Source organism: Polypterus senegalus, chromosome 14 (assembly GCF_016835505.1).
Source record: "Polypterus senegalus isolate Bchr_013 chromosome 14, ASM1683550v1, whole genome shotgun sequence".
Lineage (NCBI taxonomy): Eukaryota > Metazoa > Chordata > Cladistia > Polypteriformes > Polypteridae > Polypterus > Polypterus senegalus.
In genome coordinates this window covers 18,691,230-18,715,929 of record NC_053167.1, presented here as the reverse complement: position 1 = coordinate 18,715,929, position 24,700 = coordinate 18,691,230, and the positions used below count along the sequence as shown (strand labels likewise).

The window sequence follows — 24,700 nt, the reverse complement described above, 5'->3', positions numbered from 1 at the left end:
GGAGCCCAGATACATGTGTTTGTGGATGTAATTTCGGTCATTGCAGTGATTTACCTGTATATATAATTCACTAAGACCATGCAAGCAAGACACATAATTGCTAAGGAAGGAAGAGAAGGTAAAGAAAGCGCTCACAATCGAAACGAAGATGGAAATTGTGTGAAAATATGAGAGTGCTGTTCGTGTGACTGATCTCACTAATATGTACAGCATGTCGAAATCCACCATCTCAACAATTTTACAAAGAAAAGATTTGCATAAGGAGGCTCTTTCTAAACAATAACCACCTTCCGTTTCATTCCCCTCCTCCTCCCTTCCTGCAGCCCAAAGATGTCAAATTAAATGGTGAGTACAGTATGAAATTGCTGTTTCTAGAATAGAATAGACTGCCTTTTATTGTCACTATAGACATGTACAATGAGATTAAAAGCAGCTCCTTCAGTGCAGACATATGTGTAGAACACAACAAGTAAATAAACAAATAAACAAATGGTGCGAAAAGATGCAAAGAAGTTGCAAAAAAAATGTTCTGTATAGGGCTTGCATGGTTGTTTTTTTAGCCTTAGCATAACGCCGGATCCGTGGCCCCGCTTCTGCTTTCTTTCCCTCCTCCATCTGCGTCGTTTCCTAGACCCGACAACAATCCATGGAGAGCCCGCTGGTCTCGCTATGTTGTCTGGGACGTTGTGCGTGTGATGAAAAACACTTGAAACAGATGTCTGGCTCTGGACACCGATGTCTATAAGGTTCTGACGGGTGTAGTGGATGTTCGCCTAACCGATCGTGCACAAACAAGGAAAAAAAAAACAAAAAACAACAAAAAAGTGCACGGAAAAGGAGAGCCTTGAGCTGCTGCGACCATACGCGCCGCCATACTCCTAGCTTAATCTAGCCTACTTCTGGTAGGCTAGGCACTTTTTATAACTTTTTGGTTAGCACATTAGAAAAATTATTGGTGTTTTGGTAAATAATGCACATTATACAACCCTTTTTTATTATGAAAAGGTTAAGTAAGTGTTGCAGTGGGAGGTTCAGAACGCATTATGGGTTAGCCTTCACGTACGAATTAAGTTCCTAAGTCAAGGGTCCATTGTATTGCGTATTTAAGTTAAATTAAGTTGTTAGGTCAGATTATCTCAGGGCATAACGTGAGCTACCACAGCTATGCTGATGACACACAGCTGTACTTATCAATAGCTCCTGATGACCCTGATTCTATTGATTGACTAACAGAATGTCTGACTTGTATCTCAGAATGGATGAATAGTAATTTTCTCAAGTTAAATAAAGAGAAAACTGAAATCTTAGTGATCAGCAATAATGGATACAATGAGGCTATTAGAAATAAGCTGGATACATTAGGATTAAAAGTCAAGACGGAGGTAAAAAGTTTAGGGGTGATTGTTGACTGTAATCTGAATTTTAAATCACATATTAATCAGATCATTAGGACAGCATTTTTTCACTTAAGAAACATAAGTAAAGTTAGACCGCTTATATCACTGAAAGATGCTGAGAAATTAGTTCACACGTTTGTTTTCAGTCGACTAGATTACTGTAACGCACTCCTCTCAGGACTACCCAAGAAAGACATAAATCGTTTGCAACTAGTGCAGAATGCAGCTGCTAGAATCCTAACTAAGAAAAGAAAATCCAAACACATTTCTCCAGTTTTAATGTCACTACACTGGTTACCTGTGTCATTCAGAATTGACTTTAAAATTCTGCTTATGGTTTATAAAGCCTTAAATAATCTCGCCCCATCTTATATATCGGAATGTCTGACACCTTAAATTCCAAATCGTAACCTCAGATCCTCAAATGAGTGTCTCCTTAGAATTCCAAGAACAAAACTTAAAAGAAGTGGTGAGGCGCCTTCTGCTGTTATGCACCTAAAATCTGGAATAGCCTGCCAATAGGAATTCGCCAGGCTGATACAGTAGAGCACTTTAAAACACTGCTGAAAACACATTACTTTAACATGGCCTTTCTATAACTTCAATTTAATCTTAATTTAACTTAATCCTGATACTCTATATGTTCAATTTCCTCATAATAACTATTCATGGTGGCTCTAAAATCGGTACTGACCCCTACTCTCTTTTCTTTTTTTTTTCCCGGTTTCTTTGTGGTGGTGGCCTGCGCCACCTCCACCTACTCAAAGCTTCATGATGCTCCAACAATGATGGACGGATTAAAAGGCAGAAGTCTACGTGACCATCATCATCATCAAGCCCTTCCGTGAGAACCCTAAATCCAAAGAGGACTGTTTCATTTATGTTAGGTAGAATGCTTAGAGGGGACTGGGCGGTATCATGGTCTAGAATCCCTACAGATTTTATTTTTTCTCCAGCCGTCTGGAGTTTTTTTGTTTTTCTGTCCCCCCTGGCCATTGAACCTTACTCTTATTCGATGTTAATTAATGTTGATTTATTTTGTTTTATAATTGTGTCTTTCATTTTTCTATTCTTTAATATGTAAAGCACTTTGAGCTACTGTTTGTATGAAAATGTGCTATATAAATAAATGTTGTTGTTGTTGTAATCAAATTTATAACGAGTCTCCAGAAATCCACCCGCCGATGTACCGTATTTGCGTATATAGTTTCAACAAAAAGGTTTCATTTTACCAAACTTCTCCGCAATCACTTCCTGGTTTCCATCAAAAATGCCGGCAGTCTCAAATTCTCGCCGATAAACATGATAAATATACCTGAAGAGACACTTTTAAGGAAATGTAGAAAATTTTGCTTGGAGAAGGGGGTCGGCTTAAATACCGGTCATCGGCAAATACATGTAATTTAGTAGGTAGAGAAGAGGGTTGGCTAATATACCGAGTCGGCTTATATTCCAGGATCTACGGTATATGATTTTATGTAATACTACTTATTTTCAGCATTGTGGATTTTTTTTGGCTTACACAGCATCTGCAAGTTCTTGCAATCTTTCAGCAAATTCCAAAAATAGTTCCATTTAATTGTTCATGGCCAATTCACAAATAGCCAAATCCTGTGAATATTGGACTGTACATTACAAAATTAGGCATTTGTGCAGTTTTCATTGGGTTTACTGCTTTACTTTAAAAATATATTTATTTTGCGGGAGGGGCTTTGAGTACTTTGAGTGAGAAGGAGAGGAAAGAATAAAGTACTTTTTGCATTTAATTTATTTGTAAGTTACTGGATTCTTCCATAACTTTTTCAGTAAATTTGTACTGCTCTGGCTAGTACTTGTACATCAGTTATGCTACATTAATAAATAAAAGAATGTGATCATTTTCTTCAATTCTATTGGCTCCAGAGGAATGCGTTGTATCGCTGCCTACTTAATATCCAGCTTACTGCAGAGGGATGAATATTACAGATTAGATGAAAATAAGTTAACACCTACTCTCTTCAGCTGATATCATAAACTGGATAAACCAATCAAGAGGCCCAAAAGTATAGCTATTGTATGTATTCTGAAAACACATTACAGATGCTTACTAAAAACTCTCATTCAGGCAAATGTCTTTTTCCTGTTCGAAAAAACTAATGTCTTGACTCAAATTTGTTAAGTGCTGTGAATAAAGTTTCTTTTGGACTACTATGATGCCTCTTAAATACAATTAACCAGTTACCTTACTGAATAGTGAGTAAACATTACTTAAGTATTTGAACAATGTATTGCTACATGGAAATGTGGAATGAACCGTCTTAGAAATAGCAAACTTAAAAAAAAAAAAACCTAAACAACTGAATGGCTCAGCAGGTAGTCTTTCTGCCTCACACTGCTTGGGCCCCAAACCAAGCCATTACCTCCACCTCAATTATACATTTTACAACTCACAGAATTAGCTTTCTAAGAGATAAAAAATATATGTCCTCATTGAGGTTCTGCTGCTGAGGTTCTCAAAACTCCATCTAACATTTAATTCAGTTTTTTAATGCAGCCTCAGAGTGTTGTAAGACGTTCACGGGTAAAATGCAATTGCAACTTTACAAATTATATAATGCATACACACAGAGAGACAGATTTGTTTAAACACACACAGTTAAATATATGGTTCCATGGTGTATGAAATAGGTAATATTTATTTAAGCAAAGCATTTTTAAAATTCAATTCAGTACCCTGGATAAGGAAACTAATGCATGAAGAAAGCATGTGGTTAATAGAAAAAGAAAATAGTGTTTATGCTCCGTTGTTGATAGGAGCGGGATATTTTAAAAAATGCAGCCTAATAGGGGAATGGACATGGATCATTTAGTGCACCTGCAATCACAAAGTGTATAAAAGGTCTGAGTAAATAAGAGAGGACAAAAAGAAAAGAGACAAGGAAGATGAAAACAGGAAAATAAACCCTTGTGGGACTGACATTTTGAATTGAAGATCCACCTCTGCCCCTCACTTGTTGGTCAAAAGTCCTGTCTTCTATTCAAAAAGGCAATCCCATGAAGCTTTAGTTTCCTGTTTTCAATGTTGTCACACATGTGCGCATTGGAGGCAGCTAAAGGGCTTGATTAAGGGCAATTTCGAATCAGACCGGGATGTGGCAGAGTGCACTGACCCTTTTTTTCCCTTTCCTGCAGACCATTCATGGGAGATTCCACTTGGGCCTCTTGACATCACTTCAGGGACTGAGCCTATGAAAGGAGACATTGCTGGCTTCGGTTCCTGTGATGTTCACGTCCGAGCTTGAGCCTTTGGTTGAAGACCCTTATGAGCCAGACCCCTTTGACCTCACTTCCTGTCTTCCCCTTTAAAAGCCTCCACCTTTTCCCTATTCCCTCAGTTTTGTTTTGGACTCGGTTTTGTGTACAGCAGTGCGGTGTAACATATTTAAGACTGCAGCCAGGATACAAAATATACGGGTGGCTGCCCCAAACCTTGATATGGCTCTTTGTGGAGTTTGTGACAATGTGCACTGGCTTTTTCAGAATTATATATTTAGCAATATTTTAGCAAAAAAGTATGTGTTTAGCATGTTTTAAAAACATAACCGAATAACTCACATGTCCACTATGTGATACAAGTAATGGGATTTTTTTTCTGTGTTAAAGCATTGGTCACTATTGGCTTCTATTTTATCATGTTTTCTCTTAATTCTGCACGAAAGCATGAGATTAAAAAATTTCCTTAGCCATCACTACAAACTACATGGGGTGGAAACCAACAGAAAAAAATATATTTGTGTGGAGTATTCATTTAAAGAAAATGAAGAGACAGGTGCTTTCTAACACTAAATACCCATGTAAACACTGAAAGGAAACACACCGTGTCAGCACAACAAATATGTCTGCTGTAAACTACGTAGTATAAATAAAAATACGGGGGAAAAGGTAAGTGAAGAACTTTCATTTTCTGACTCAGTTTTAGATAATTCTAAAGGCCATATTGGCAGTACTGTACCCATTCACTGTAAAAGCACTTTAAGATTAAGTGATCACACAAACATAAATGAATGATTAAATTTACACAGCACCCAGTACACCCAACAGACAACCACCAACACAGGTCTTCCAATTCTAGTGCAATGTTTTAACAGTGTTAAAAATGTGTGCATGATATTTTAAGTATGCTTTATTTTAGAAAACATTTTTTGAAAATATATTATAAACCTTTCACTTGTAATTTATTTTTCACATTATTTTTATGGTAATTTAATATAAACTAGTGAACTCTGTAGAATCACTGCCTTTTCAGTGTAACACACTGCAGAATCACTTTCTCAAACAGCAGCCATTTATTATATGCTATAACCTCATATGTTTAACAAGATTGTCAGTTACTTACCAATGAATTCATGAAGGAAAACAAGTGAAGCAATGTAGCAAGCCAGGCTGAGCAACTCGGCAACAATCATAAGCCAGTGCCAAGTCTGAATAGTTAAAGCCACCATCAGTAGCTCTGTGAGAATTAGAGATGTAAAGGAGATGGCTACGATGTGGACAAACTCCGACTCAAAGAGAAGAAGGGCTCCATACATAATGATGCTGCCTGTCAAGAAACAAAAGATCAGTCTCATTTAGAATACAAAAAAGACTTTCACCTCCATTGATTCAATTTCTACAACCATTCGAAACATTTTTGTAGTTTGTTTTCTTATTGTTACTCTTGTTGCGTAAAACAAAAATGAATGACTTGTAACTCATGACAAAAAAGTAGCTTTAGGTTATCATTCAGGCTTGAGCGCGTAGTGGAGGACAGTAACCTCACAGTAACTTCAAAAGTGGTGAAGTTTTACAACTACAGAAATATATAAAAGTTTCAGTGGCCTAAATAAAAAGTAGCCTTAGATATCAGAATGAAGAAAAAAGAATGATGTTTTAAAGGAGTTCTGAGTGGGAGGGTAGTGCTGACATGAAGTCAGTGTCACAGCTAGTGTGCTGCTTAAGGATGCAGAAATAAGATTGAACTCTGAAAACATCTGAAAGCAGCTCATTGTCCTTTACTTGTGGAGTCCTCTCTTTCACGGATTTCTTATTTTCAGATAGATTTTAGTTACCTAAACTCACACAACAGCATTGCCCTTGTGTTTCAAAAAGCATATGAAAACCAAATTTTAATCTCATTCAAGTTAGCAGTCAAAATAGATGCTTACTTTCACTGTCAACATTATTTAAATACAGAAAAAGAAACCAAAATGTCATTTAATGGTTATAGTAGAATAGTTAGTAAAATTGAACAACTGAGCGGCACGGAGGAGCTGTGGTAGCGCTGCTGCCTCGGATTCCAGGTCCCAGATCCTCCAGACATGGAGGTTCTATGTTCTCCCTATGTCTACATGGGTTTCCTCAGGGTGCTCCGGTTTTCACTCTCCAAATATATGTAGGTTAGGTGAGTTGGCTACACTAAATTGGATCTAGTGTATATGTGTTTGCCCTGTGAAGGGCTGGCGCCCTCTCCAGGTCTTGATCCTGCCTTGTGTTCTATGCTAGCTGGATATGCTCCAGCCCCAACCACTGCCCTTGTCTAGATCAATCAGATTAGAAAATGACATGCGATTGAACAATGTGTTAGTGTATTAACTCTCACAGTGGCTGTTTATTTTTTAATAACCTACTTATCTTCCATCCTTTGGCAGCTGTTTGTTCTCTTTTTGATCACAACTGATCAACACCTGTTCCAGGATTGACTGCCCTGTAAGTTTTATGTAAGAAGCAATACTCAGTGCTTCAAATCGGTTATTGGAGAGAAAGTAGAGATATGATCAATCTGCACATGAAAAGTTACAGGATAAGTATTTGACAAAACAGGTGTAACTCAGAAAAGCCCTTACAGTTTCAAGCCAGCTATATCAACCCTGCACTAAAATCCAAAATAAAAGCAGTTTGCTCAACATCTGAAGGTGAAACCTCAGTCAGCTTTTCCTCAACTTTTATTATAAGAGAGAATAAAATGCATCTGTAATTAAACTAGTTTTTAAATATTTTTTTAACAAGTAATAGGTCTGTGGTTTAGAATTAAATTTCTAGTGTTTAAAGATGTATTAAGAGTTTGGCATAATGTCTGAAAATAATGAGGCACTAATTATATGTTTCTCCAAAGGGGAGGCTAGATAAAGTACATTATAGAAATAGGCATATTACGCTTTTACTGGTTACAACATTTTTATACGAGTAGATGAGACAATGCAAAATGAGAAGCAGTTAACTGAACAGGTACCCTAATATTATAAACTGATATAATCTACACTCTGATATTGTTACTTTTTAGACAAAAGATTCAGCTGTAGGGTAAAAATGTTATTGTAGGAAAGATGAAGTCTATTTTCCCATTAAAAATCTGTAAATGTCAATTTTATTTTTGCTGCATTCTTGGTATAGGTGGACCTTGCAAGGAAGACATGATAAAAACTCTGGGAAAATTAAAGGCTGCGGCTCCTAGTCCATGCTTATATTTAACATTCATGAAATATTAATGCAGCAAGGGTTAAGCCATTGACTGAAAAATTCTACAGTGCTTTTGTTGTACTAATTGTTAGACGATTACTTTGTAATATGTTAATGAACGGTGGGACATTATAAAATATAAATGTACAAATCTTATATTGAAAAGTCACTTACATACTGAATTATTTCAAAGGAAAATGATTACTTGAAGATGGACAAGGCTGTGTTCAGCTTAAACACAGCAAGTGTAGTGGTTGCAGAGTTTAACAACACACTGTTGCAAGTTTTTTTATCTTTGTACTCTATTTTAAATTATCATTATTTATTCTTGAAATTGAATTATTGACAGTAAGTGATAATTGGGCCGTTATTCAGCACCTAGCACAGGATAGTCACCTGTCTGTGATATGCTTCTTTGCTACCGTCCTGCAGAAATGAAACAGAATTAACTGAGCCACATGAGCTAAAACAGGAGGGCACTGCAGGCAAGCTCACTGCATACTAAAACAGCAATCTTCAAAAACACTTTTGTTTTAGTACTTTTTTCTTTCTTTCATATATATATATATATATATATATATATACACTCACCTAAAGGATTATTAGGAACACCATACTAATACAGTGTTTGACCCCCTTTCGCCTTCAGAACTGCCTTAATTCTACGTGGCATTGATTCAACAAGGTGCTGAAAGCATTCTTTAGAAATGTTGGCCCATATTGATAGGATAGCATCTTGCAGTTGATGGAGATTTGTGGGATGCACATCCAGGGTACAAAGCTCCCGTTCCACCACATCCCAAAGATGCTCTATTGGGTTGAGATCTGGTGACTGTGGGGGTACAGTGAACTCATTGTCATGTTCAAGAAACCAATATGAAATAATTCAAGCTTTGTGACATGGTGTATTATCCTGCTGGAAGTACCCATCAGAGGATGGGTACATGGTGGTCATGAAGGGATGGACATGGTCAGAAACAATGCTCAGGTAGCCCGTGGCATTTAAACGATGCCCAATTGGCACTAAGGGGCCTGAAGTGTGCCAAGAAAACATCCCTCACACCATTACACCACCACCACCAGCCTGCACAGTGGTAACAAGGCATGATGGATCCATGTTCTCATTCTGTTTACGCCAAATTCTGACTCTACCATTTGAATGTCTCAACAGAAATCGAGACTCATCAGACCAGGCAACATTTTTCCAGTCTTCAACTGACCAATTTTGGTGAGCTTGTGCAAATTGTAGCCTCTTTTTCCTATTTGTAGTGGAGATGAGTGGTACCCGGTGGAGTCTTCTGCTGTTGTAGCCCATCTGCCTCAAGGCTGTGCGTGTTGTGGCTTCACAAATGCTTTGCTGCATACCTCGGTTGTAACGAGTGGTTATTTCAGTCAAAGTTGCTCTTCTATCAGCTTGAATCAGTCGGCCCATTCTCCTCTGACCTCTAGCATCAACAAGGCATTTTCGCCCACAGGATTGCCGCATACTGGATGTTTTTCCCTTTTCACACCATTCTTCGTAAACCCTAGAAACGGTTGTGCGAGAAAATCCCAGTAACTGAGTAGATTGTGAAATACTCAGACCGGCCCGTCTGGCACCAACAACCATGCCACGCTCAAAATTGCTTAAATCACCTTTCTTTCCCATTCTGACATTCAGTTTGGAGTTCAGGAGATTGTCTTGACCAGGACCACACCCCTAAATGCATTGAAGCAACTGCCATGTGATTGGTTGATTAGATAATTGCATTAATGAGAAATTGAACAGGTGTTCCTAATAATCCTTTAGGTGAGTGTATATATATATATATATATATATATATATATATATATATATATATATATATTTGACCAAGTCTTAAACCTGTCTTTCCTAATCGTTCATGAGAAAATTTAATTTAATTTAATATACAGAAAGGATTACATATAAACTGTGAATGTGATTAAAAGACATCATGGTTGGCTTTTGCCTTCCAGCTGATTTCAAATCACCTTGTAATTCAACATATAAGATTCCAAAAATGTGTTTAAAATGTAGGCACCTCATGATTCAAAATCATGCTTTGCAACATGTGTTTTTGCTGTAAACTATTTCAAACAAGGATCATGACTGTTACCTGTTTATGTACATGAGATTTACATTCGCTCCGTTGGGACTTCCAATTAAGCATGTCCACTTTAACATTTCGATAATGCTTTAAATTAAACAACAGGTCTCAATCTCAGTAAGAAGTATACTTCTAAATAGTGCCAAACGGCACATTGTCTACTGCTTACTGTTTTTTCCCCCTCAGCAGCCTGTTTAGGAAATAATGAACTCTGTAACAATGTGTTATTCACAACACACAGTTGCAGTAAATAGTTCAATATTAATAATGTGTAGAATACGCACTTACACATTTTCAAAAGTGGTGTGTGTCAGATGATACCTTCTATGTGTTTGTACTCAATAGTCTTGTGTGTATAAAATGAGCACAATAGCTGAGGTCTAGCAGGAATGGCTCTAATGAATGCATGCACAGTCATGGAATGATGCTAAAGCATTTACAATACATTAGATTAGGATAAGAAATGCAAATACAAGGTCAAAGCTAATAATTGACTTGCAGACATACCCTTAAAGACATATAAAGTAAATGTTGAGCAGGATAATGCAGTTCAACTACAAATGTGCCATTTTAAACAAACAAAGGGACAGTGGTGAAGGTACAAACATACAATAATCTTCCCTTGAAAAGGACTAGTAGGATTAACACATGTATGGAGTACAATGCTTAAGATATTGTAAGGTTCTATTTAACCTTGAATTGGATTAATATAGAGACAGATAATGGATTGTTGCATGAGGTTTTGCATATACAAAAGTTCCGGAATCCAATAAAAAATATGGATTAATAACCAAGCTAATAGTAGCAGAAACTATGATGATGAGAAACCTTGGCTTGGTCTGAAAACACTGTAGTAAGCTAATTATAATCTGTACCCACTCATTTAGGGCTTCTACTAGGTAGAGGCAGAAGACTGATGATCTTTCCAGTACTTTGCATTCCTTGGAAATCAAAATGGTTTGACAACAGAGGCAGATTTTTAAAGACAATGCATTATATATTGCTATATTTCTAGGAATTGTGGCCTGAAAATGGTTGCTCATATCAACAGAAAGGGGGTCAACTCTGTTGAGCTGGTATATTATTATTTATTTTTTTTCCCTGGTGATGAAAGTAGATTTCACATTTCATATTATGCAACATACATGCATTCTAGAGATTGTTTAATCTTACTCTAAGTTAAGCAAACAACTTCAAAATATAGAAAAGTGAATGCACATGCCTACCATCCACTATTTGAATTCAGTAACTTGTACTAATAATCATATAAACCTGAAGACAACATAAAAGAGAAAAAAGAGGAGGTCTTCAAGATAGACTGAAAATCTGAAGGTGATGCACCCCCCTTCCCAGCTTTGATTCCAGCAAATGCTCAGTGCCTACAGAATAAACTGTGTGAACTTCAAGCAAGTGTACCCTTTGAACCTCAACACAGAAATGCACATGTTGCAACACCACTGAAACCTGGTTTACTGAAAAAGATTCCAATTATGATATAGTAATTAATGCATCTGGTGCACCTTTTTGTATGGCTGGAGTGTCTGCCTTTACATAAATAAACAATGGTATAAAGTGGTGATCTTTAGGGGAAAAGAGTGTAGGAAGGATATGGAACTTCTGTCTGTCTCACTGCACTTCATGTATTTGCCAAGAGAGTTTCCACAGATCTTCACTGATAACAAGCATTAGCACCTGAAGCCCTGGACGAGTGAAGTAGCTGAAAGTATCTCCATGCTGAGGCAGGAATTTGAGTAACTGATTCCTGCCTCCTTAAGTTTTATGTTGGGCAGTTTCAACCAGTGTTCACTGAACAAAATACTACATATATTTTTCAGTATTCACTTGGCTACCTCATCACAACATTTGCTCAGTGCTACAGAAACGTTACAAGTACTTATAGATCTAAAATGAAACTCCACTGAACATATCTACAGTACTTTATTCCTACATGTAAAACAGAGTTTAAGTTGTAAAAGGCAGAAATTAGGAAAATCTATGTCTGACATGTGGCATCTATCCAGTACCCGTGTGGCTGTTTTGAAAGTACTGAGTTGGCCAGGTTTTAAAGAAGCATATCTTGATATCAACGAATTAGCTGACGCCATAAAGCAGTTACATATTATTCTGTGAGGATGCCACAACCCTAGATATCCATGAAAATATATGCTACTGAAAAGCTGTGAATTAACAAATAGTTAAATGAACGGCTTAATAGAAAAAAACAGGACATTTCAACATAAAACTATAACTTAGAATGAATTACAGAAAAAGGTGAAACACAAAGTTAACCAAGCGGTGTTTAAGTATAAGGACAGGATTAAGAATAATGACTGAGAAACAGGGTTCATCATGGAATAGTAAGAAAATAATGGTGGCTGGCATTCACAGTGAAAAGATTGACTGGGAAGAGACAAAGGACTGGCTTAAAAGTTAAATTAATGCTATTTAACAACATATGCACAAGATTAAGCAGAGCACCACCATATTTCAAAGTTGTTTGTGGATGACACAATAAACCAACAAATCAATGAAAAGTATTAATGGTATTTTTTACATACTCAAAAGATATTCTTTCAAATATATCTTATGTCTCCAGGCTATCTGCTTTCTTTCATTATGAAAATATGTGATTTGCACACATATAACCTGAGGAAAGCAGCAAGTTACATCTGAGTTAGTTTGCTTTTATCACATACTAGCAAAATACCCGCGCTTCGCAGCGGAGAAGTAGTGTGTTAAAGAAGCAATGAAAAAGAAAAGGAAACATTTTGAAAATAACGTAACATGATTGTCAATGTAATTGTTTTGTCACTGTTGTGAGTGATGAGTGTTGCTGTCATATATATATATATATATTTACACACACACACACACACACATAAACATATATATATACATATACACATAAATATACACACACACATATATACATACATATATATATATCTACATATATACACACAAATACATATATATATATATATATACATACACACACACATATATAAACATATATACATATACATACATATCTACATATATACACACACAGCTATTTCGTATCAGTGCAATACGCTGCTTGTTAAAACGGATAACTCCTGGTCTTACGTGCAAGTCTGCGTGGATATTATGAACTATCGTATTTGTTCAAGTTCTATTTAAATTTTAAATAGAAGGAATTTTTATTTAGTCGACAGAAATATCTTTGGTAGGAATGGTAAAACAGACAGGAATATTATTCGTGAATAAATCAACTCAAACCTTAAACAACTTATAATATTTTGCTCTCCATAAAAATATATCCTGTCTAAATTATACAAGTTAGAAATAAAGTAAACGTTAAAAGAACAAACATTCAAATTTCTTTACTCTTATGTAATTTTATATAAAAAATAAATATAGATTTTAAATATCCCAAAAGATTTTGCTCTCCATAAAAATATATCCTGTCAAAATTATACAAATTCAAATATGAACATGCTGCATAACAAAACCTAGAAATATAAATAAAATGTGTTCCTTTCAGCAATAACAAATCAAATCATTCAGTTGTCTTTGCTCATATGTCATTTTAGAGCTGGACGCCTGGCATCTTTTTTTGGCAACAGGTTCGTTTCTGTTTGGTGTGAGGTTCTGTGTTGTGGAGATTCTCAGGATGGATTGCAGGTGCTCATCAGTGAGGCTTACTCCTGTGTGCTGTTTTGTTAGTCTTTATCACTGAGAAGAGCTTCTCACACAGATATGTGCTACCAAACATGCACAAGGTTCGAGCCGCATGTAAACGGACTTTTTTTGTTCTTCAAAGTCACCAAAGCGCCGTGCAAACTCAGTGCGCTCAGTTTATCAGCAAAGTGCGTATTTGGGAACACCGTAGTGACGACTTGGTTTAACATTACTTGGCAACAGGGAAAGTGGGGCAAATTGCACTGGTGCATTTGTGTCTCCCATAAAAGCAGCTTCACTTGAAATCACTTTGTGATTGTGCACGGTAAAACGTCCGCTGAAGTGTCAGATTCTTATTTAATTCTTCTGCTTTCTGTATCTTCTGCATTGCATTCAGGTTACCCTGATGTTTTGTCTCATAGTGCCATCTTAGATTAAATTCTGTAATTACAGCCACATTAGCTCCACAAATGAGACACATGGGTTCAGTAAACATATACTCAGCCTCCCATCGGTTTTTAAAGGCTCTATTTTCAGAATCAACTTTTCTCTTCAGCATCGTGTGAGCTAGCTTCGCAATAACTTGATTAACTCGGTAAGTGTTCGGCAAGGCAGCTGAAGCGCTGCATTATGGGATCTGTAGTTTATTGTGTTACCAGCGCTTCATATACCCGGGCTTTAATAACAATAATACAGTATATAAAATGATCTCGCGGGCGGATATAATTACACGCGGGTCGGATGTGGCCCGCGCCCTTGAGTTTGACACATATGGACTAAATAGAACTTGAAAAGATATATTTTTCAAATGTGATCGCGCAATTCAGATAGAGTTGACGCAAGACTACAGCCTGCATGCCTCAATAAGTCATCCTCCCTCGCTCTTACTTTTTACCGCTCATCTAATGAATACACTGAGTATGGCTTTACCAAAACAATCATTGATGGCGAATAAAGTATCCATTATTCGAGTATGTAGATCGGGATATATATACATATATATATACCAGCGTATCGCAGGAGAAGTAGTGTGTTAAAAAGCTAGAAAAGAAAAGGGAACATTTTAAAAATAACGTAACATGACTGTCAATATACAGTATTTGTTTTGTGAGTGTTACTGAGTGTTGCTGTCATCAAGGATTTGATTATCATTATTTCTTTCAATCAGGTTCGTATTTGTAGGATGTGTTGTGTTCAAGTTACATTCCGTGTTTGTCAATCGTTGTAAAGATGACAGGTTTCATTCATCGATTCGTTTCTTACTGCATCAATAAACAGCTCGTCTTCTTCTTTATCTGAGACCTGACACACTGCATGCATGGGTTTTTTTACACTGTCTTCCTTTAGCGGGACATTGACTTTTTCCAGTGTGCTTTGTTTCCGCAGTAGTTGGATTTATGAATATGCTTGTATGTATCAGGCGCTTCATATTTTTGCTGCCTTTTCAATTGTGTAATTCGGTTTTGTTCCAACTGTTGCTTTTATCTGTGCACTTTTCACGTGAGCCACTGTGTACATGCATCGAAGGTTCCCAGCTGTGCTGGTGCCATCTCGGCTATGTCCATGGCTGTATTTAATGTTACCTTAGTCCTGGCACTTAAAACTTTCTCTCGCAGTTTCGCTGAGTTTGTGTCAAACACCACCCTGACCATCTCATCTTCCTCTCCATAAGCACAGTCCTTCACCCGTGAATATTTACCCGTGGCAGTTTGCTATTGGATTGCCGCTGACGGACGGCCTTATATGGGCAGGCACTAAATTACAAACGCCAGCGGCAGCCTGTCAATAAACTTAATTTAAAGTGTAGGTTTACATCGTGCTTTGTTTCCGAAGTAGCAGAACTCATCAATATGGTTGTATATGTCACTCGCCGCTTCTTATTGTTTCGCTGCCTTCTCAATTATATAATGCATGTTTTCTTCAGTGCTTTTTGAGGTCTTCCTGGTTTTCTATGTACTGCGTGATTACGTGGGATGCGTGATGATGTCACACGAAACTCCGCCCCCACGGCCTTGAAGCTCATCTCCATTACAGTAAATGGAGAAAAACTGCTTCCAGTTATGACCATTACACGTAGAATCTATACTAATAAAAGGCAAAGCCCTCACTCACTCACTCACTCACTGACTCATCACTAATTCTCCAACTTCCCGTGTGGGTGGAAGGCTGAAATTTGGCAGGTTCATTCCTTACAGCTTCCTTACAAAAGTTGGGCAGGTTTTATATCGAAATTCTACGCGTAATGGTCATAACTGGAAGCAGTTTTCTCCATTTACTGTAATGGAGATGAGCTTCAACGCCGTGGGGCGGAGTTTCGTGTGACATCATCACGCCTCCCACGTAATCACGCAGTACATAGAAAACCAGGAAGACCAAAAAGCGCTGAAGAAAACATGCATTATATAATTGAGAAGGCAGCTAAACAATAAGAAGCGAAGCGAAAGTGACATATACAACCATATTCATGAGTTCTGCTACTGAAACAAAGCACGATGTAAACCTACACTTTAAATTAAGTTCATAGACAGGCTGCGCTGGCGCTTGTAATTTAGTGCCTGCCCATATAAGGCCGTCCGTCAGCGCAATCCAATAGCAAACTCCCACTAAATATTCACGGGTTAAGGACTGTGCTTATGCAGAGGAAGATGAGATGGTCAGGGTGGTGTTTGTACAAACTCAGCGAAACTGCGAGAAAGTTTTAAGTGCCAGGACTAAGGTAACATTAAATACAGCCATGGACATAGCACGAGATGGCACCAGCACAGCTGGGAACTTCGATGCATGTACACCGAGCGCTCACGGAACTGACGCAGTGCACAGATAAAAGCAACAGTTCCAAAGAGCTGAACAAAACCGAATTACACAATTGAAAAGGCAGCAAAAATATGAAGCGCCTGATAAGCATATTCATAAATCCAGCTACTGCGAAACAAAGCACACGTGGAAAAGTCAATGTCCCGCTAAAGGAAGACAGTGTAAAAAACCGTGCATGCAGTGTGTCAGGTCTCAGATAAAGAAGAAGACGAGCTGTTTATTGATGCAGTAAGAAACGAATCGATGAATGAAACCTGTCATCTTTACAACGATTGACAAACACGGAATGTAACTTGAACACAACACATCCTACAAATACGAACCTGATTGAAAGAAATAATGATAATCAAATCCTTGATGACAGCAACACTCAGTAACACTCACAAAACAAATACTGTATATTGACAGTCATGTTACGCTATTTTTAAAATGTTCCCTTTTCTTTTCTAGCTTTTTAACACACTACTTCTCGCTACGATACGGGTATATATATATATATATATATATATATATAACCCGATCTACATACTCGAATAATGGATCCTTTATTCGCCATCAATGATTGTTTTGGTAAAGCCATACTCAGTGTATTCATTAGATGAACGGTAAAAAGTAAGAGCGAGGGAAGGATGACTTATTGAGGCATGCAGGCTGTAGTGGCCAACTCTATCTGAATTGCGATCACATTTGAAAAATATATCTTTTCAAGTTCTATTTAGTCCATATGTGTCAAACTCAAGGGCAGGGCCACATCCGCCCGGCGTAATTATATCCGCCCGAGATCATTTTATATACTGTATTATTGTTATTAAAGCCCGGTATATGAAGCGCTGGTAACACAATAAACTACAGATCCCATAATGCAGCGCTTCAGCTGCCTTGCCTAACACTTACCGAAGTTAATCAAGTTATTGCGAAGCTAGCTCACACGATGCTGAAGAGAAAAGTTGATTCTGAAAATAGAGCCTTTAAAACCGATGGGAGGCTGAGTATATGTTTACTGAACCCGTGTGTCTCATTTGTGGAGCTAATGTGGCTGTAATTACAGAATTTAATCTAAGACGGCACTATGAGACAAAACATCAGGGTAACCTGAATGCAATGCAGAAGATACAGAAAGCAGAATAATTAAATAAGAATCTGACACTTCAGCGGACGCTTTACCCGTGCACAATCACAAAGTGATTTCAAGTGAAGCTGCTTTTATGGGAGACACAAATGCACCAGTGCACCTTGCCCCACTTTCCCTGTTGCCAAGTAATGTTAAACCAAGTCGTCACTACGGTGTTCCCAAATCGCACTTTGCTGATAAACTGAGCGCACTGAGTTTGCACGGCGCTTTGGTGACTTTGAAGAACAAAAAGTCCGTCTACATGCGGCTCGAACCTTGTGCATGTTTGGTAGCACATATCTGTGTGAGAAGCTCTTCTCAGTGATAAAGACTAACAAAACAGCACACAGGAGTCGCCTCACTGATGAGCACCTGCAATCCATCCTGAGAATCTCCACAACACAGAACCTCACACCAAACAGAAACGAACCTGTGGCCAAAAAGATGCCAGGCGTCCAGCTCTAAAATGACATATGAGCAAAGACAACTGAATGATTTGATTTGTTATTGCTGAAAGGAACACATTTTATTTATATTTCTAGGTTTTGTTATGCAGCATGTTCATATTTGAATTTGTATAATTTTGACAGGATATATTTTTATGGAGAGCAAAATCTTTTGGGATATTTAAAATTAAAATTTAAGTTTATTTTTATATAAAATTACATAAGAGTAAAGAAATTTGAATGTTTGTTCTTTTAACGTTTACTTTATTTCTAACTTGTATAATTTAGACAGGATAAATTTTTATGGAGAGCAAAATATTATAAGTTGTTTAAGGTTTGAGTTGATTTATTCACGAATAATATTCCTGTCTGTTTTTACCATTCCTACCAAAGATATTTCTGTCGACTAAATAAAAATTCCTTCTATTTAAAATTTAAATAGAACTTGAACAAATACGATAGTTCATAATATCCACGCAGACTTGCACGTAAGAGCGGGAGTTATCCGTTTTAACAAGCAGTATTGCACTGATACTGAAATAGCTGTGTGTGTATATATGTAGATATGTATGTATATGTATATGTATGTGTATATATGTAGATATATATATGTATATATATATGTGTATATGTATAGATATGTATATATATATGTTTATGTGTGTGTGTGTAAATATATATATATATATGACAACAACACTCATCACTCACAACAGTGACAAAACAATTACATTGACAATCATGTTACGTTATTTTCAAAATGTTTCCTTTTCTTTTTCATTGCTTCTTTAACACACTACTTCTCCGCTGCGAAGCGCGGGTATTTTGCTAGTTTCGATATAAAACCTGCCCAACTTTTGTAAGGAAGCTGTAAGGAATGAACCTGCCAAATTTCAGCCTTCCACCCACACGGGAAGTTGGAGAATTAGTGATGAGTCAGTGAGTGAGTGAGTGAGTGAGTGAGTGAGTGAGTGAGTGAGGGCTTTGCCTTTTATTAGTATAGATCCCACCTACGTTGAGATGCATAAAGTGAAAGGCTATTTACTATTGTATAGCTAATGTTCAGAGGACTCTAATGATGTATAGTGGTCTAAAATTGGTCATTTGTATTACATGCCACAACCATGGGTAAATGACAACAAATGTAGTGTCTACGTAACACCTCATTTTTATGCACTGTTACATACTGTTACGCACAAAACTTGAGTCAGATTCTAAGCAAAGTTTTGACTTTATTGTGGACGACATGATTGATGAAGGACTTAAGGCTATGCTTAATTTATAAGTAATACTTATAGAAGCTGTCTGCTTCTGCTTCTCCCTTGGTTAGTTTTCTGAGCAGTGCTCTTTCAATTTCAACTTAAAAGTACAGGCCATTTTTCTTAGTATTCCATTGACTAATTGTTATGCTGCAGTTGTGCTTCTTGAACATTCACACAATGACACTCTACCCATCGTCCTCATTTCACAACCCATGTCCTCAACTAACACACAAAAAAAAATCCAGTTGTTTGGAGAGAAATCCCTAAAACACCAACATTTTTTTAAATTTTGTTTAGTTGATATTGGTGTAAACAAGTGTTTTTAATCAAATTAAATACTTTCAAAAATTTGAAGGGTTGTAATTCATACATATTCATACTCGACTTGATGTGTTTTTGTAAGAAATAAGTGGATAGGACTAGGGAGCTTTGTTGGGCTGTTCTAATGTCCTAATGTTCTAATACTCTTCAGCCAATTACAGCTCCTTTACTACAATAAACAAGTAAGAACCTTTTTTGGGAATGTAATTTGGGTGCAATGATACAAAAACCCTCTTAATTGCATAAGTGGTGGAGGTTTGGGATGCAGGATTTTGATTTAGAACACGTTCAAGAAAACAGGACAGTAGGTGCTAGTCTGACTTTGATTTGTAAAAATATAAATAAACAAACAAAAATGATAAAAACCAAACAACATGGTTCCTCAGTGACCAAAATCCTAGTTAGTTAGTTAGTTAGTACTTAGTTTACCTAACTGGAATAAGGGTTATGGCACTTTTGAAACCAATCTTTCTGTGAATAACCCAGGTTATTAAAGTGCATAAAAAAGCATTCAGTGAGTGATGATGGCTGTTTTTTAATGAACTCTCTTCTTCGGGTGAATTGTCTCAAGGCTGCTGCCTGTCTATTCAGCTGTGTGGTTTGTACACAGATGACTGCAAGACCTCATATAAGAACAGGAACATCTTAAAATTAGCAGATTACTATTTTATTTAAAAACAAAAATGGTTTCCACCCCCAATGATATTTAAACAACAGAATGTGGATATGGTGGGGCAATACAAATATTTAAGAATAATAATTGATAATAGGATGATCATTGATCTCAATACAGAAGCAATCTGTAAGAAATGAAAGAAACTATTTATTCAGAGTAGACAAAACTATAATGACACTTGTTATACAACTTTAATTGATTCTATTGCTACATTTGCTTTAATATGTTGGTTTGCAAACATTAGCATTAAAAAATGTTTCTGTACATCACTGTGTGCATCAGTCCTCTCTAATTGCACTGTATTGCAAACAAGCAAAAAAGAAGGCTGACATTCTGTCAGACAGTAGCCATCAGGCAGGCTGAAGAGCAATTTTTAGGAACTCATCTCCAGAGCTACAGTTGTGCTTGAAAGTTTGTAAACCCTTTAGAATTTTCTATATTTCTGCATAAATATGACCTAAAACATCATCAGATTTTCACTCAAGTCCTAAAAGTAGATAAAGAGAAACCAGTTAAACAAATGAGACAAAAATATTATACTTGGTCATTTATTTAGTATGTGAACATCTAGGATTAGCAGTGAGTTTGAAGGTGAAATTCGAGTCAGGTGTTTTCAGTCAATGGAATGACTGTGTGAGTGGGCACCCTGTGCTATTTAAAGAACGGGGATCTATCAAAGTCTGCTCTTCACAACAGGTTTGTGGAAGTGTATCATGGCAAGAACAAAGATTTCTGAGGACCGGAGAAAAAGAGTTGTTGATGCTCATCAAGCTGGAAAAGGTTACAAAACCATCTCTAGAGAGTTTGGGCTCCACCAATCCACAATCAGACAGATTGTGTACAAATGGAGGAAATTCAAGACCATTGTTACCCTCCCCAGGAGTGGTCGACCAACAAAGATCACTCCAAGAGCAAGGCATGCAATAGTCGGCAAGGTCACAAAGGACCCCAGGGTAACTTCTAAGCAACTGAAGGCCTCTCTCATATTGGCTAATGTTCATGTTCATGAGTCCAACATCAGTAGAACACTGAACAACAATGGTGTGCATGGCAGGGCTGCCAGGAGAAAACCACTGCTCTCCAAAAAATACATTGCTGCTCATCTGCAGTTTGTTTAAGATCACGTGGACAAACCAGAAGGCTATTGGAAGAATGTTTTGTGGTTGGATGAGACCAAAATAGAACTTTTTGGTTTAAATGAAAAGTGTTATTTTTGGAGAAAGGAAAACACTGCATTCCAGCATAAGAACCTTATCCCATCTGTGAAATATGGTGGTGGTAGTATCACGGTTTGGGCCTGTTTTGCTGCATCTGGGCCAGGATGGCTTGCCTTCATTGATGGAACAATGAATTCTGAATTATATCAGAGAATTCGAAAGGAAAAATGTCATGACATCTGTCCATGAACTGACTCTCAAGAGGAGGTGGGTCATGCAGCAGGACAACGACCCTAAGCACACAAGTCATTCTATCAAACAATGGTTAAAGAAGAATAAAGTTAATGTTTTAGAATGGCCAAGTCAAAGTCCTGACCTTAATCCAATAGAAATGTTGTGGAAGGACCTGAAGCGAGCAGTTAATGTGAGGAATCCCACCAACATCCCAGAGTTGAAGCTGTTCTGTATGAAGGATGGGCTAAAATTCCTCCAAGCCGGTGTGCAGGAATGATCAAAAGTTCCTGGAAACGTTTAGTTGCAGTTATTGCTGCAAAGGGGGGTCACACCAGATACTGAAAGCAAAGGTTCACATACTTTTGCCACTCACAAATATGTAATATTCAATCATTTTCCTTAATAAATAAATGACCAAGTATAATATTTTTGTCTCATTTTTTTAACTGGTGTCTCTATTTACTTTTAGGACTTGAGTGAAAATCTGATGATGGTTTAGGTCATATTTATGCAGAAATACAGAAAATTCTAAAGGGTTCATAAACTTTCAAGCACAACTGTACATGCATTTTGAACTTTATTAGTTGTAGGGGGCCCTACTGAATTATTGTATTGTGTTACAGTTAAATATTCTTATTGTAGAAATGTAATGATTATGTCCTGATTATAACAAATGCTGCCATTAACCTTTTGGTTTTATTTACTTGCATGTGTGTAATACCATCATAAACTGGTATTTCTCCTGTTTCAAACAAATTTCTCTCTGGATAATAAAAGTACAGCTGACCTCACTTGAATTAAACAGATGAACTAAAATTTTAAAATTTCAATCAAACAAATAAAGAAAAAGGCCTAGCTAATAATTTTTCCCATCTGTGTAGTTTGGGGTTGGGAGATGTACACCCAACATATCTAACACAACCCCGCTAACCACCTCAGCATGACACTCTCACTTATTTTGACGTGTCATTATTTTGTACTTTTCACAGCATTACCTCCTTTTGCCTCAACTAACCTCACGACTCAATGTTGCACTAGTAGAAACGTGACCCTGGTGTTACTTTTGAGCCTTCTAAGCTCTTTGCTTCAGGATGCTTAAGTAAAGTGTGTGACTTTTGCCACAAGCAGCATCTCCAGTCTGGTTAGATATTAAGTGTATCTCTCCTTCCTGGTCTAGAGACACAGACAGATAATTTATTGACCCTCCCAAAACGAAACTGCAGCATCACAGCAGCCTTCAGAAAAAGCACAGGCCAAGTAGTATATCAAACATTCTAGAATATACATAAAGACTAAACAGTGAAAAATGTCCAAATTATTTATTTATTTTTATATATATATATATATATTGTGGTGGATGGCCAATACCCCCAAGCCTCCAGGTGGAGCCCTCCTTGCAGCATGGAGGTCCCCAGAAGACCAGCAGGGCATCATGGACAATGTAGTTTTTATGCGCAGCCCTGCTGGATGCCATGGGAGCCACTAGGGGATGCTGCAGGGAGGAATAATGGCTATTTTCCCTACGCACCGGAAGCACACGTGGACAAGAGGAATGACGTGCCTCCGGGGTGAAGAAAAGGACTTGTACCTGACTCGGAAGTGATTGAGAGTCACATGAACTGGGGATTGGGAAAACTTCTGGGTCAGGCTATATAAAAGGACTACGGGAGCTCCCAGACGGCGAGCTGAGCTGGGTGGAAGGGTGGCAACGCGTATGGAAGTGGAAGATTGTATTTGTGATTTATATGAGAATAGTGGAGGAGAGGGTGTTTTGTACACTGTGGCAATTGAATAAAGTCAAAGTTTGAACTTTTACCTGGTGTCTGGAGTCATGGACAAGGGTTCAAGTGAGCGAGAATGCCCCATATATATATTGTATATATATATATATTTATATATATATATATATATATATATATATAAATACATGCAAAATACATGCGCTTAATGAGAAGTAGTGTGTTAAAGAAGCAATGAAAAGAAAAGGAAACATTTTGAAAATAACGTTACCTGATTGTCAATGTAATTGTTTTGTCACTGTTGTGAGTGATGAGTGTTGTTGTCATATATATATATATATTTACACACACACACATAAACATATATATATATATACATATCTATACACACACACATATATACACACATACACATATATACACACATATACATACATACACACACATATATACACACAAATACATATATATATATATATATATATATATACACACACATATATAAACATATATATACATATACATACATATCTACATATATACACACACAGCTATTTCAGATCAGTGCAATACGCTGTTTGTTAAAACGGTTGACTCCGCTCTTACGTGCAATAACAAATCAAATCATTCAGTTGTCTTTGCTCATATGTCATTTTAGAGCTGGACGCCTGGCATCTTTTTTTGGCCACAGGTTCGTTTCTGTTTGCTGTGAGGTTCTGTGTTGTGGAGATTCTCAGGATGGATTGCATGTGCTCATCAGTGAGGCGACTCCTGTGTGCTGTTTTGTTAGTCTTTATCACTGAGAAGAGCTTCTCACACAGATATGTGCTACCAAACATGCACAAGGTTCGAGCCGCATGTAGACGGACTTTTTTTGTTCATCAAAGTCACCAAAGCGCCGTGCAAACTCAGTGCGCAGTGCGCTCAGTTTATCAGCAAAGTGCGTATTTGGGAACACCGTAGTGACGACTTGGTTCTAACATTACTTGGCAACAGGGAAAGTGGGGCAAGGTGAACTGGTGCATTTGTGTCTCCCATAAAAGCAGCTTCACTTGAAATCAGTTTGTGATTGTGCACGGGTTAAAACGTCCGCTGAAGTGTCAGATTCTTATTTAATTATGCTGTTTTCTGTATCTTCTGAATTGCATTCAGGTTACCCTGATGCAAGGCAGCTGAAGCGCTGCATTATGGGATCTGTAGTTTATTGTGTTACCAGCGCTTCATATACCCGGCTTTAATAACAATAATACAGTATATAAAATGATCTCGCGGGCGGATATAATTACACGCGGGCGGAT

General features: G+C 37.3%; 1 pseudogene; it reads right to left on the bottom strand.

Moving 5' to 3' along the window:
- Window positions 1-24,700, bottom strand: part of LOC120515186 — a 125,463-nt pseudogene that overhangs the window by 4,602 nt on the left and 96,161 nt on the right.